General features: G+C 36.9%; 1 protein-coding gene and 1 long non-coding RNA gene across 2 annotated transcripts in view; one reads left to right on the top strand and one right to left on the bottom strand.

Moving 5' to 3' along the window:
- Il1rapl1 (interleukin 1 receptor accessory protein like 1) overlaps window positions 1-13,076 on the top strand; it is a 1,152,451-nt gene that overhangs the window by 513,309 nt on the left and 626,066 nt on the right. The window lies entirely within an intron of this gene.
- On the bottom strand, window positions 5,483-5,941 carry LOC116086722. The gene is made up of 2 exons (XR_004117090.1): window positions 5,898-5,941; window positions 5,483-5,748 (listed from the first exon to the last, which is right to left on the bottom strand). It is a non-coding gene; the product is annotated as an uncharacterized LOC116086722 (long non-coding RNA).

Genomic DNA, 13,076 nt, shown 5'->3' with positions numbered 1-13,076 from the left:
CTTTATTTTATACAGTCCAGTCATTACCCCCCTCCAGGTCTGCCCTCCCACAGTTCCTCATCCCATTCCTCTTCTCCACTGTCTCCTTCTCCACCCCACCACACCAGGCCTCCCAACTCCCTGGGGCCTCAAGTTGCTCAAGGGTTAGGTGATTCTTCTCTCATTGAGGCCAGACCAGGAAATCCTCTGCTGTATAGTGTCAAGGGCCTCAGACCAGCCTTAGTACGTTACCTGGTTAGTTGGCTCAGTGTCTGAGAGATCTCAGGGGTCAGGATTAGTTGAGAAGGCTGGTCTTCCTATAGGATTGTTCTCCTCCTCAGCTTCTTCCAGCTTTCCCTAATTCAACCATAGGGGTCCCTTACTTCAGTTCAATGGTTCTGTGTATCTGCCTGGGTCTCAGTCAGTTGATTGTTGAGCCTCTCAGAGGACAGCAATGCTAGGCTCCTGTCTGTAAGCACACCATAGAATCAGTAATAGTGTCAGACCTTGGAGCCTCCCCTTGAGATGAATCCCAAGTTGGACTGGTCACTGGACCTCAGTCTCTTCTCCATTTTTGTCCTTGCAGTTCTTTTAGGTGGGAACAATTATGGGTCAGAATTTACGACTGTGAGATGGCAATGCCATCCCTCCACTTGATGCCCTGTCTTTCTACTGGAGGTGGACTCTACAAGTTCCCTCTCCCCAGTGTAAGGCATTTCAGCCCCTTCTTTTGAGTCCTGAGAGTCTCTTACCTCCCAGGTCTCTGGTACTTTTTATAAGGTCCCCCACCTCTCACCCTCCAAGATTGTAAATTTCCATTCATTCTTCTGTCCCTCAGGGCTTCTCTCCTGCCCTACCTTCCTGATCATATTCCCATTTCTCCTCCCACTCACCTCTCCCACCCAGGTCACTCCCTCCCTCTGCTTCCTGTGATTGTTTTCTTCTCCCTTCCAAGTGGGATTGAAGCATCCTCACTTGGGTCCTTTGGCTTGTTAGCCTTCTGGAGTTCTGTGAATTGTATTCTTGGTATTCTATACATTTTTGGCTAATATGCACTTATTAGTGACTATATACCATGCATGTACTTTTGGGTCTGAGTTACCTTATTCAGTATGATAATTTCTAGTTCCATCCATTTGCCTGCAAAAAATCACGATGTCCTGGTTCATAATAGCTGAGTAGTACTCCATTGTGTAAATGAACCACATTTTCTGTATCTATTCTTCTGTTGTGGGATATCTGGGTTGTTTCTAGCTTCTGGCACAGATAAGGCCACTATGAACATAGTAGAGTATTTGCCCCTGTTGTATGATGGGTCATTTTTTAGGTATATGCTCAACAGTGGCATAGCTGAGTCTTCAGGCAAGGATGTGGAGAAAGAGGTACACTCCTCCATTTCTGGTGGGATTGCAAACTGGTCCAACCACTCTGGAAATCAGTCTGGAGTTTCCTCAGTTTAGCGATTTTTGTTTACAAGAAAATCTGATTCTTGTTCTTTCTTCTGGGCTCTTTTTCACTTTGTTTTTCTTTCAGGACCAAAGTTTTAGGTTTTTGGTTTTTTTCTCATTTTTTATTTTGTTTTATTTTCTTATAACCCCTTAGAAATCTGTTTGTTTCCTAATAAGAGAAAGAAAGTGAATGAGTCTGTAAAAAGGGGGAGATGGAGAGGAACTTATAGGAGTAGAGGGAGGGAAAACCAGAGTCAAGATATATTTATTATGAAAAAAAACCTATTTTCACTAAAAGAAAAAAGTTAAGAAAATCATGATTATGATCTTGATTTTTGATTGTCCTATCATATAAAGGATGTTTAATTATTATTAATTTATAACATTACATTTTCAATTTATTGTTGCTGCAACAAGAAGACTGGAGACAGAAGGAATCAGCAAGGGCCAGGTCCTAGTGAGAGATCCTGCCTCAAAAATAAGGTGGAAAGCTCCTGAGTAATGACAACTTTAATTGATTTCTACCACCACTGTCCACCACATACATATACACATACAAGCACACACACACACACACACACACACACACATACACACATGTATATGCATGTATGCACATTCACAGGAAATTTAAAATGACAGTGTAAGTTAGAATTTTCCCTACTCCTACTACCTATAAAATTAATACAAACTTTGCATAGTTTTGAAGTGATTAGACGTGGATATATTCTCCAGTTCTAAGCTAAGTACCAATAACAACTCATCCAACTGAAAGAATTTAACTGTGTAAAAATATAAAACAGTTTATTGCAAAGAAGTGTTCAAAGGATCGCTGTTGCAGGAAATTTTAACACCACCCTCCAGCTCCCAGGGATTGGACCATCAACCAAAGAATACACATGGAGGGAGCCGTGGCTCTGGCTGCATATATGGCAGAGGATGGCCTTGTTAGCATCAGTGGAAGGAGAGACACTTGGGGCTGAGGGTGTTCCATTTCCCAGTGTAGGAGAATGCCAGGGGAGGAAGATGGGATTGTGTGGGTGGGTATGGGAGCACCCTTCATAGAGGCAGGGGGAGAGAGGATGGGTTACGGGTTTATGAAGGGGAGACCCAGAAAGGGGAAAACATTTGAAATGTAAATAAAGAAAATATCTAATTTAAAAAAAAAAAGGAAAGATATGCTATTCATGCTATGCTAGCTGGCCTCTGCAGGCTGACCAACCAGGCACTGGTGGGCAGGGCCAGCCTGTTCTCATCTCCTGGAAGCTCTCTGATTCAGGGCTCTGAAATCTCTCCACCCAGCTCACTAAGTTTCCACTGATTGGTTGCGACCATGCCAACCACACACTTCAAAATTTCCATGGCTTTTTGGGGTATACTTCTTTCAAACTCATGCTTTGCTGCCACACCTTTCTCTCTGGAACCCATTTGAGCCACCTCATGAAGCAAAACACCACACAAACTTAGTTCAGAATAATGGTAACTCAGTTGCTGGGCACAAGTAGAATCCTAATCTTGTCGACTTTATTAAATCTAAATCCTCTGGTGGCAAATCCTGCCAAATTTGCCATCTAAACCAGGGGCCACTTGTGGCTATACCTTGTGTTCCTGCAGTCCCTGTTCAAAAGTCTTTCTCTCCTGCCTCTTCTCTTCCTGCCTCCAACCCCAGAAGACCTGCCTACTCATCCAGTGATTGGTTTCTTTATTCATTAGAATGGTCACATAAAGTCCTGAGTAAATGATTCACTGTTGTCCTAGGTGACCCCTCTGGGGAAGCTGAATTAGCATCAAAATACAAACTGCCCCAGGGCTATCCACAAGTAGCTACCATTACAAAACAGCAATTAAGGAATTGTATCAGCCAGGCAGTGGTTGCACATGCCTTTAATCCCAGCACTTGGGAGGCAGAGGCAGGTGGATTTCTGAGTTTGAGGCCAGCCTGGTCTACAAAGTGAATTCCAGGACAGCCAGGGCTATACAGAGAAGACCTGTCTCGGAAAACAGAACAAAACAAAACAAAACAAAAAGGAAAGGTGTCACAGATATGACTATAGACCAATGTAATCCAGGCAATTCCTTAACTGAGGTTGCCTTTGTCCTGGTGACTCTGGTTTTGTTAATCTGTAAAGCTAACTGTGACAATGGCCATTCTAAGTCATGAGTACTGAATGTCGGAAAGTTCCCATCCAAAACCCTGATTTTTTAAAAATTTATTTATATTTCAAGTGTTATCCCCTTACCCGGCTTCACCTACCCCACCCCTGAAACCCTCTTTGGCACCCCCCCTCCACCTGCTTCCATGAGGGTATTCCTCCACCCACTCCTGCCTTCTACCCTCCATTCCCCTACACTGAGGCATCTATCAAGCCTTCATAGGACCAAGAACCTCTCTCCCACTGATGCCTGACAAGGTGCTACAGATGCAGCTGGAGCTAAGTATACTCCTCAGTTGGTGGTTTAGCCCCTGGGGGCTCTGGGGATTTGAGTTGGTTTATATTGTTGTTCTTCCTATGGGGTTGCAAACCCCTTCAGCTCCTTCAGTTCCTTCTCTAACTCCTCTATTAGGGACCCCACACTTAGTGCAATAGTTAGCTAAAAACATATGACTCTGAATTTCTAAGGGCCTCTAAGGAGACTACTATATCAGGCTCCTTTCAGCAAGCATTTTTTTAGCATCCACAATAGTGTCAGAGTTTGGTGACTATATCTGGAATGAATCCTCAGGTGTAACAGTCTCTGGGTGGCCTTTCCTTAGTCCCTGCTATATTTGCTCCCATTTTGTTCCCCTTTTTAACAAGGAATGAAGCACCACACTTTGGTCTTCCTTCTTTTGAGCTTCATGTTGTCTGTGAATTGTATCTTGGGTATTCAGAGCTTTGGGCTAATATCCTCTTATCAGTGAGTACATACTGTATTTGTTGTTTTGTGACTAAGTTACCTCACTCAGGATGATATTTTCAAGTTCCATCCATTTACTTGCGAATTTCATGAAGTTGTTGTTTTTAATAGCTGAGTAGTATTCCATTGTGCAAATGTACCACATTTTCTGTATCCATTCCTCTGTTGAGGGACATCTGGGTTGTTTTCAGTTTCTGGCTAATATAAATAAGGCTGCTATAAACATAATGGAGCATGTGTCCTCATTACATGTTGGAGGATCTTCTGGGTATATGCCCAGGAGTGGTATAGCTGGGTCCTCAGGTAATACTATGTCCAATTTTCTGAGGAACCCCCAAACTGATTTCCAGAGTGGTTGTACCAGCTTGTATTCCCACCAACAATGGAGGAGAATTCCTCTTTCTCCACATCCTTGACAGCATCTGCTGTCACCTAAGTTTTTAATTTTAGCCATTCTGACTGCTGTGAGGTGGAATCTCAGGGTTGTTTTGATATCAATTTTCCTTATGATTAAGGATGTTGAACATTTCTTTAGGTGCTTCTCAGCCATTCGGTATTCATCAGTTGAGAATTCTCTGTTTAGCTCTGTTCCCCATTTTTAATAGGGTTATTTGGTTCTCTGGAGTCTAACTTCTTGAGTTCTTTGTATATATTGGGTATTAGCCCTCTAGCCGATGTAGGATTGGTAAAGATCTTTTCCCAGTCTGTTGGTTGCTTTTTTCCCTATAGACAGTGTCCTTTGCCTTACAGAATCTTTGCAATTGTATGAGATCCCATTTATCGATTCTTGATTTTAGAACCTAAGCCCGAGTCTAACTGAGTGTTAGTATAGATATATAATTTCAAGCAAGACTTACATGGGGATATTCTGGGGAAATTAATTTTTAGACATCCATTGCAGTGAGAGCACACACACATCATTTATAGTTCACATTTTGAAACAAGCTCATCTATATTGTGCTATAGTACACCAATTATTTTTTTGTTTCATTTTTGTGTATGTTTTGTTGTTGTTTTGTTTTGTTTGTAGCTTGATTTTTACAACTACAAAGAACACATTCAATCGATTTCAAAGGGGCACATAGAAATTCCCTTTTCCTATGGAGGGTGATGATTCTTTTATAAGGAAACAGACAACAGCTTTCCACAGAAACATCTGCATAAAATATTCCCTCTTTAGTTTCTTTTTAAAATTTATTTATTTTTAACTTCACATGCATTGGTGTTTTGCCTGTATGTATATCTGTAAGATGATGTTGGAACTGGAACTACCTCAAACTGGAGTTACAGATAGTCCTGAGCCATCATGTGGCTGCCAAGAATTAAACCCAGGTCCTCTAGAAGAACAGCTGGTACTCTTAGGTGCTGAGCAATCTCTTCTGCCCACTTCTTTACTTTCTTGAACCACTTAATGTCTGAAAGTCTGCAATGAATTCAAGGTTAGGACATAGACATTATTACTTTTTATTTTGATTGCCATCTTGATATAATCTAGAGTCACTTAGGATATAAACCTCTGGCATGGTTATGAGAAATTACCTACATTAGGGAAATTGGTGTTAAATAACTTACCTTAAAGGTAGGTAGCACCATTATTTAGCATGAAGTTCTTGACTGCTTAAAAAGGAAAAAACTGAGAAGGGCAACCCTGTAGGAGGAACAACAGTCTCAATTAATCTGGACCCCCAAGAGCTCTCAAACACTAGACCATAAAACAAACAGTGTACACCAGCTGATATGAGTCCCCGAACACACACACAGTATAGGACTGCTGGGTCTGTGTACATTCAGAGATGATGCACCTAACCCTCAAGAGGCTGGAGGCCCCAGGGAGTTTAGAGGTCAGGTGGGGTGGGAGGTGGGGAGGAGGTGTAGGATATGGAACAATCAGAGGGTGGATTGGGGGAGGGGGGAGGAAATAGAATATGGAATATAAAAAATAAATTAATAAAAAAAGAAAAAAAGAAACAATGAAACCATAAATAAATAAATAAAAAAGGAAAAAGATAATGATCTTAAGGATTCATTTGCTTCTGCTTCTTGACTGACTCTGCATACAATATCATCAGCCTGTAAGCTTTTTTCCACTACATCTTTCCTAGCATTATGACTTGTACTCTTGAATATATGTGTACATAAGCCCTTTATTCTTGATAGTAATTTTGTCAAAGTGTTTTATTACAGCAATAATAAAAGCAACCAATACAGTTGCTTACTCTCCTCTTTGAAAACTTCATTTAAGTGTTTGTAACTCACGCTCTTATCCCACTTCAGTTGTAATGTGGTTCCAGAATCTTTCCTTCCTGATCATCCTATGGTTTTGGCATCTCTAAAATCTTAGGATCTCCATCACATCTTAAGTTTCACCCTTACAGCTTTACTCAGTATCCTTTATCCTTTCATGAATACAGATGCTCAGCACTCAGCCAAGGATTACCTAGCCTCAGAAGCTCTCTGAATCTGTGGGGCAATAGTCTGTGAGCACTCTTGGATCTTTTATGACTATATGGTTCCATGTGAATGATGTCAACAAGTTCTGCTGCCAGCTCAAGGTGGAGTTTGATCCTTTTGATTCCAAAGCTGTAACAGTCTTTGTATGATAACCATGGCGAAATATATTCCTAGGCAGTTCCCTTCCAAATATTGGGAACCCCTTTGGCATTCTGAGTTTAGTCTCTCTTTTCAAACAAATTTGCATTTTTACCATGGCTAGTTTCTTACTTTCAGAGAAACATTCCTGTAGTCTCAATGTAAAGCAGTACGTTTTTCTTTAAAACTTACAGCCTCTATTCCAGTATACATTTTAGTTGTAACTTTAAGCTTGTTGAAAATATTTTCTCTCAAGAAACTGCACACTTTTTATATTCTTCTGCCCCACTTATTGCTCATTTTCACTGTAGATGTGGTACAAGTGGCAAGGATTAACTATGCTACTGACTGAATGCTAGTTTACCTTGAAAATTATTTTCCACTAAGAAAATCATTTCATAGCTACAGTATTCAGCTTCACTGAAGATATAAGACACAGACAGAATGCAGCCTCATTGGTTTTACCAAAATATAACCTAAATACCTTCCAGCCCTGTTCAGGTAGTCTTTATTTCTCTCTAAAAACACACTAGCTGGGCCTTCACGGCCCATATTTCTCTTATCATTACTTTCTTAAATCCTATAAGAATATCCCATTAACTTCTGCTTACAGCATCTCTAAGCTTGTCCAGGTCAAAGTTCTTCCACATTCCTGTTGTAGCCTAGCTATGGAGACTTAAGAACCACATAGTCAAATTTAGCACACTAACAACCTCAGTACGTTATGTGCTTTCTTGGATAAAAGTCACAACAGGACAAGTAACTGAGACAGATACCTACAGGTATTTTACATCATTAGGAAAATAGTTCTAATTATAGCTCTAATTCTTATTTTGACTTCCATTATAAATTTCTCATATGCACATATGCATACTCATATTCTACATAGTGAGGTTTTATGAATAGCTTTGTTGTTTTTTACAATATATAGAACATTAATGTTTTGAAATATAAGATGTACCTGCCAAGTAGATTAAAAACAATCATTTTCTCCTCTCCATGTGACAAAGATTATTGGCATTACATTTACAAGAAACAGATTAAAAAGAGAATGTAAAACACATTTAATCAAAGTTTAACACAATATATACTTCTGAAATGAAGACAAAAATCCCCAGGAATATTTCCATTTTTGTATTTTGGTTCTCTTAAGAAGATAAGCACATATATTGAAGTGATTTTGAGATGTGTTTTAGTTTGTATGCCACACTGTGAAGAGAAAGGGAGAGACAGGAGTAAAGACAGTGGTGGAAAATCAAAGTCCTCCTTGATCCTGAGACCTTTCTGTTTCTTTCAGCCATAAGTACTTAGCATGCCAAACCACCACCATATTTGGGGTTTCTTGTTCTAAACTCTTACACTAAAACATACTTTTAAAAATTATAAAACGGTTTTCAAAATTTACTACCAAAAAGATAGTAAAAGAGGAGCTGGAGAAATACTTCAATAATTAAGGGCATGTGCTGCTCTTGCAGAGGACCAAACTTCAGCACTCGGCACACATATTGGCAGTTCCCTAGTGCCTACAGCTCTAGTTCCAAGAGATAACGTTCATTTCTGGGCTCCATGCATACTAGATTTTATATTTATAACCTCCACATGAATGTACACATACATACAAATTTAAAAATAATTAGAAAATAAAAAAATGTATATACATTTATGAAATATACGTGCCAATAATATCATATATTTTAATATTATTATTTGGCTATATGCTAGATTTGTCTTCATATTTGTTTATTCATTTTGTGTGCTTACTTACGTATGGCACATGAGCATGCATAATATGGTGTACATGTGGAGTTCAGAATACATCTCATGAAAATCTGCTTTCTCCTTCTACCCTGTGGAGGCTGGGGATGAAATGCTGGTTTATCAGATTTGGCCATGAGTACCTATACCCATTAAGCCATCTTGCTATCCCATATTAATATAGATTCATAAGATTAAAGTTCAATTAAATTTGTGCTATTTTATCTTAAAATATTACCAAAATTATAAAAGAATAGACATTTGTAAGACTACTTTCTAATCCAAAGGGACAAAAAGATTAGCTATCCCAACTTTAAATGAAAGTCAAAAGCAATAAAGGATTATATATGTCTAAAACAGTTGTAATTCACAACTCTTGAGCTGATGGTAATTATCTGTGTGACCTTGTAAAAGTAATTTAACTGCAATTAACTTCCATATAGTCCTCTACAAAATGAGAGTATCAATAATCAGATATGAGCCATAGGATTTTTCTGAACTAAATAAAATGTTATACACAAAGGCATAAACAGCAACCCAAATAGCACACTATGTCTAATTATTATAATTGTTATTAATTACAGTAAAATTTTAATATTGTTGTTGATCTATCTGTTCCTCTTAGGCTAAGAATTTTAGGAACAAAGGTAGCACAGCTTAGTAAAAAAAATTGTTCCAGCAGTTGAACAGGATCTATATCTCTAGATGCTAGAATAAATGACCTATTATTAATTGAATGAATAAACTCTTGGCTGAACTAACTATAAACCGAATGACAGTCGTATGAATTTATTTTTACATAATTTTTACTTTTATTTTGATGTAGTAATATTACTCGTGGATATGCTCATGCAAGCACAATCACATATATAGCACATTAAACACAAAATCTGCCACTCATAATAAAATTAAATGTATTAAGTTACAAATTTTAGGTTTTTACATTTTTAAGAGGAGTTTTGATAACACTATAACCTTGCTTTATTAGATTATTAGATATTTGCTTTTAATTGACGAAGTAAAGCTCTTGTTTTTTAAATGTTGATTTTTTTTAAACTCATATATTCTGTATTCCTATCCTCTGATGGTGAAGTAGCAGATAAGTAGTTCAAAATAGACTAAGATGTATTGACTGAGTATACAAGGCTTTGTTGGGAAGGATTCTTACTGTCCTCAGTTACAATTAAATCTAGATGCTTGCTTGATATTACCAGTACTTAGTCTGTTTCTCCCTCCTGTTTCTGCTCTTTCCTCCTTTTCTTCTCATTGGTCCTGTAGTGTACTGAGTTCATCCCTGTCCCTGTCTTGGTCTTTCCACTTCTCAGTACCGTTCTATTTCATGTATCCTTCTAATGACTTATTTCTTAATAAATCTCTGCCTTTCTGGTTATTAAAGTAGTTACAAAGAATTTTCAGGCTTCTGTGACCGTTGGTGCCTTTCACTTCCTTAGTGCTTGCTTGTTATTTAGTTTGTCTTTCATCACACGCCTTGTTCACATACTGACGCTTGATTTAATCCTCATGGCCAAGGACATGAAGTGTGCTACATTTTTGCATGTTGTGTATGTCTTTTTGTTTTTATAAGATGGGTAGCTTGGCATACTAGTGTCAATGTTTAGTTTGTAAGCACCTGTTAACTCTTTCCCCTTTCTGCTTTCCACGATTCCTTCTCAAAATGCTAAACGTATGGTGAGAGATCTATATTTAAGCAATATAATAGGAGGACAAAGCTGAAAACTGGAGAGCTCAGTTGTACATCATATGATTTCCATGCTAGTTGTGTATTTCAGAAGTAGCCTGTGGGAATGACAAAAAAATCTAATCTGTTTAAAAATATTGATATAACAATTCATATTTACCATTTAATAGGGGTCCGATTAAAGTTAGAGACATTTCATAACCAATGAATTAATCAAACTTTTAATTACTCCTAGATGAATGTCATCCTATTTAAAATGTTTATTACAATAAAGGCTTTGTTGCCATTCTCATTGATTTTAAAAGAAATATTTTGTACACCTAACAGGATAAAACCTGTGATAAATTTACAGATAAAATATGTATGAAAAGTTGCTGCCATATAACATGAGATAGGTATTGGCATATCAGTCCAGACTCCATCTAAATATAAGTGAGCATGCTTCTAAGAAATAAATTAATACCAAAGAAACTCTGAGACTTAAATAAGTGAAGTATTTTATATCATTTGCTGACATTCATTTAGGAGAGTTTGATACCTGATCATATGTAGAGTACATAATCACTTTTTCTCTTATTAAAATCCTGACCAATAAATAGAAAGATATCAATGCATAAAATTTAGGAAATGCTTAAAAATATTTATAAAAGAAAAATAGAGTAAATAGTTCAGCTGAAATGAAAGAATAATTCTACACTGAAGCCACAAAGCAATTGGAATGATGATGATTAACCTTGAAGATAATATTGAATAAAATAATCTGAAGAACAAAGAAGAGTCAGTGTGGGCTTTGAAAGGAAATATTATCTTGGTAGAAGGAATATTTTCAATTATGTAGAAAAAAGGGGAGACTGGAGCATGGGTTATGCTGATATGTGAGTGAAATAGTGATAGCATTGAAAAATATTTCTGGAGTGAAAAATAATTTTTAAAAGGAATCGAACTCAGCAATGGACATGTCAAATGTGATTGGAAAAAAAAATCTACAATGCTTCAACTGTACACATAGAACTACAGGCAAAACAGCATGAGACCTGGTCTGTCCCAATCAATTATCCTGTGCCAAACAGCCCTGAAAATATACATACAATTATCATTATATGGACTGAAGAGGTTATATTTATGAATGTGTATATACATATGTGTGTGTGTGTGTGTGTGTGTGTGAGAGAGAGAGAGAGAGAGAGAGAGAGAGAGAGAGAGAGAGAATTACTAAAAAAAACATGAATCTGAAGAGCAGGAGGATGTATATGAGAGGTTTTGTGGAGTAGACAGAAAAGGGTGAAATATTTTAAAATTACAATATCAAAAATAATATTTTATGCCGACTTAACTATAAATGTGTGAGACAGAAATATCATAAGAACTTAAACCTGAGGACAAGATGTATTTATTTACTTGACTTCATTTATTGAGACCTGACTATGGTACAGGACTTTCCTAGGCATTGTGTATTAAATTGCAAGTGAAAAAATAAGTCTTGTTCCTCATTAGTCTGAGGCTATACTAGGAAAAATAAAAGAGATGTATTATCAAGTTTCAGAAGTAGTAGTTGTGGGGCCACATGCCTCTTACCCTGGTTTTAATAACACATAGAAGTAAGAATAGGATAAAATGAAAGTATGTGTAATTGGAAGAAAAGGTCAAAGGCACAAGTTTTCCTTGAGGGTGAACCATTCAGTAAGTATATTTGCATCTAGCCATTAGTGATATATTTAGCCAACTTAATGTTTATTGTCCTCGGTCAAAACAAAGGGTGTGAACATCAGCAACTTATAAAGATAAAGCACTACTGATTGATTTTCCAAATTATTCTTGAGGTTTTAAACTTTCAACAAACCTAAGACTAAAATAGTATCACCTGAATTGTATAACTAAGCTAACAAAGTTTAAAAGAATAATGATAATAAAGTCTTTATGTTTTAAGTTCAAGTAAACATCATTAAAAAAAACAAACAAAAAAAACCAAGCAGAATATGCAAGGGCTATGGAGAAGTATTATAGGGTACTATTGCTGTGTCATGGGTCCCAGTGCTAACAAAAGTATATACATATATACATATATACATATTTTTTCCTAGAGTGGAATTTAAAGTAGACAAAAACCAAAGGAACTCTCTTAAGTAGCTTAGCTTCATTACTTCTAGAAATATCTTTGGGTACCTGGCATAAATAATTTCTCAATTCTTGTCAAAATATTTGTTATAATGATATCACACAATTCCCCTGCTTTTTTCTATTGTTTTAAAATATAAGTCGTTCTAACTATAGTATCTATCAAATTTGTGAGGAGAACAGAAAATGATTTGGACGTTTTGGATGGTCTATACACAATAATAACAACATTTTTCTCCCATAGTGGAATATTCAAGGTATTTGCCGTTGAATATTCAAGGTATCATATATATGTATGATCAACAGCTCAAACAAGAACTTCAGAATGGTTACATTTTTAAAAATCTTAAATGTTAATCTTGTTTTTCTCTTGGTGTACATTTCTTCAGAAAACCTGTTCTACGAGTATATCATAATTCAAACATTAGTATTTAAAATACAAATTAACTCATAATTAACCTAAGATTATTTTAAAGTTGAGATTACTTATTTATTTACTTTAAAAGGTTTACTTGTATTTGTTTTTATTAAATGTTTTCTTTATTTACAATATCTCCTTTCCGAGGTTCCCATCCCTCCCCCCCCAAAAAAAA

This window comes from Mastomys coucha, chromosome X, assembly GCF_008632895.1.
Source record: "Mastomys coucha isolate ucsf_1 chromosome X, UCSF_Mcou_1, whole genome shotgun sequence".
Taxonomy (NCBI): Eukaryota; Metazoa; Chordata; class Mammalia; order Rodentia; family Muridae; genus Mastomys; species Mastomys coucha.
This window is presented reverse-complemented; position numbering and strand designations above follow the sequence as displayed.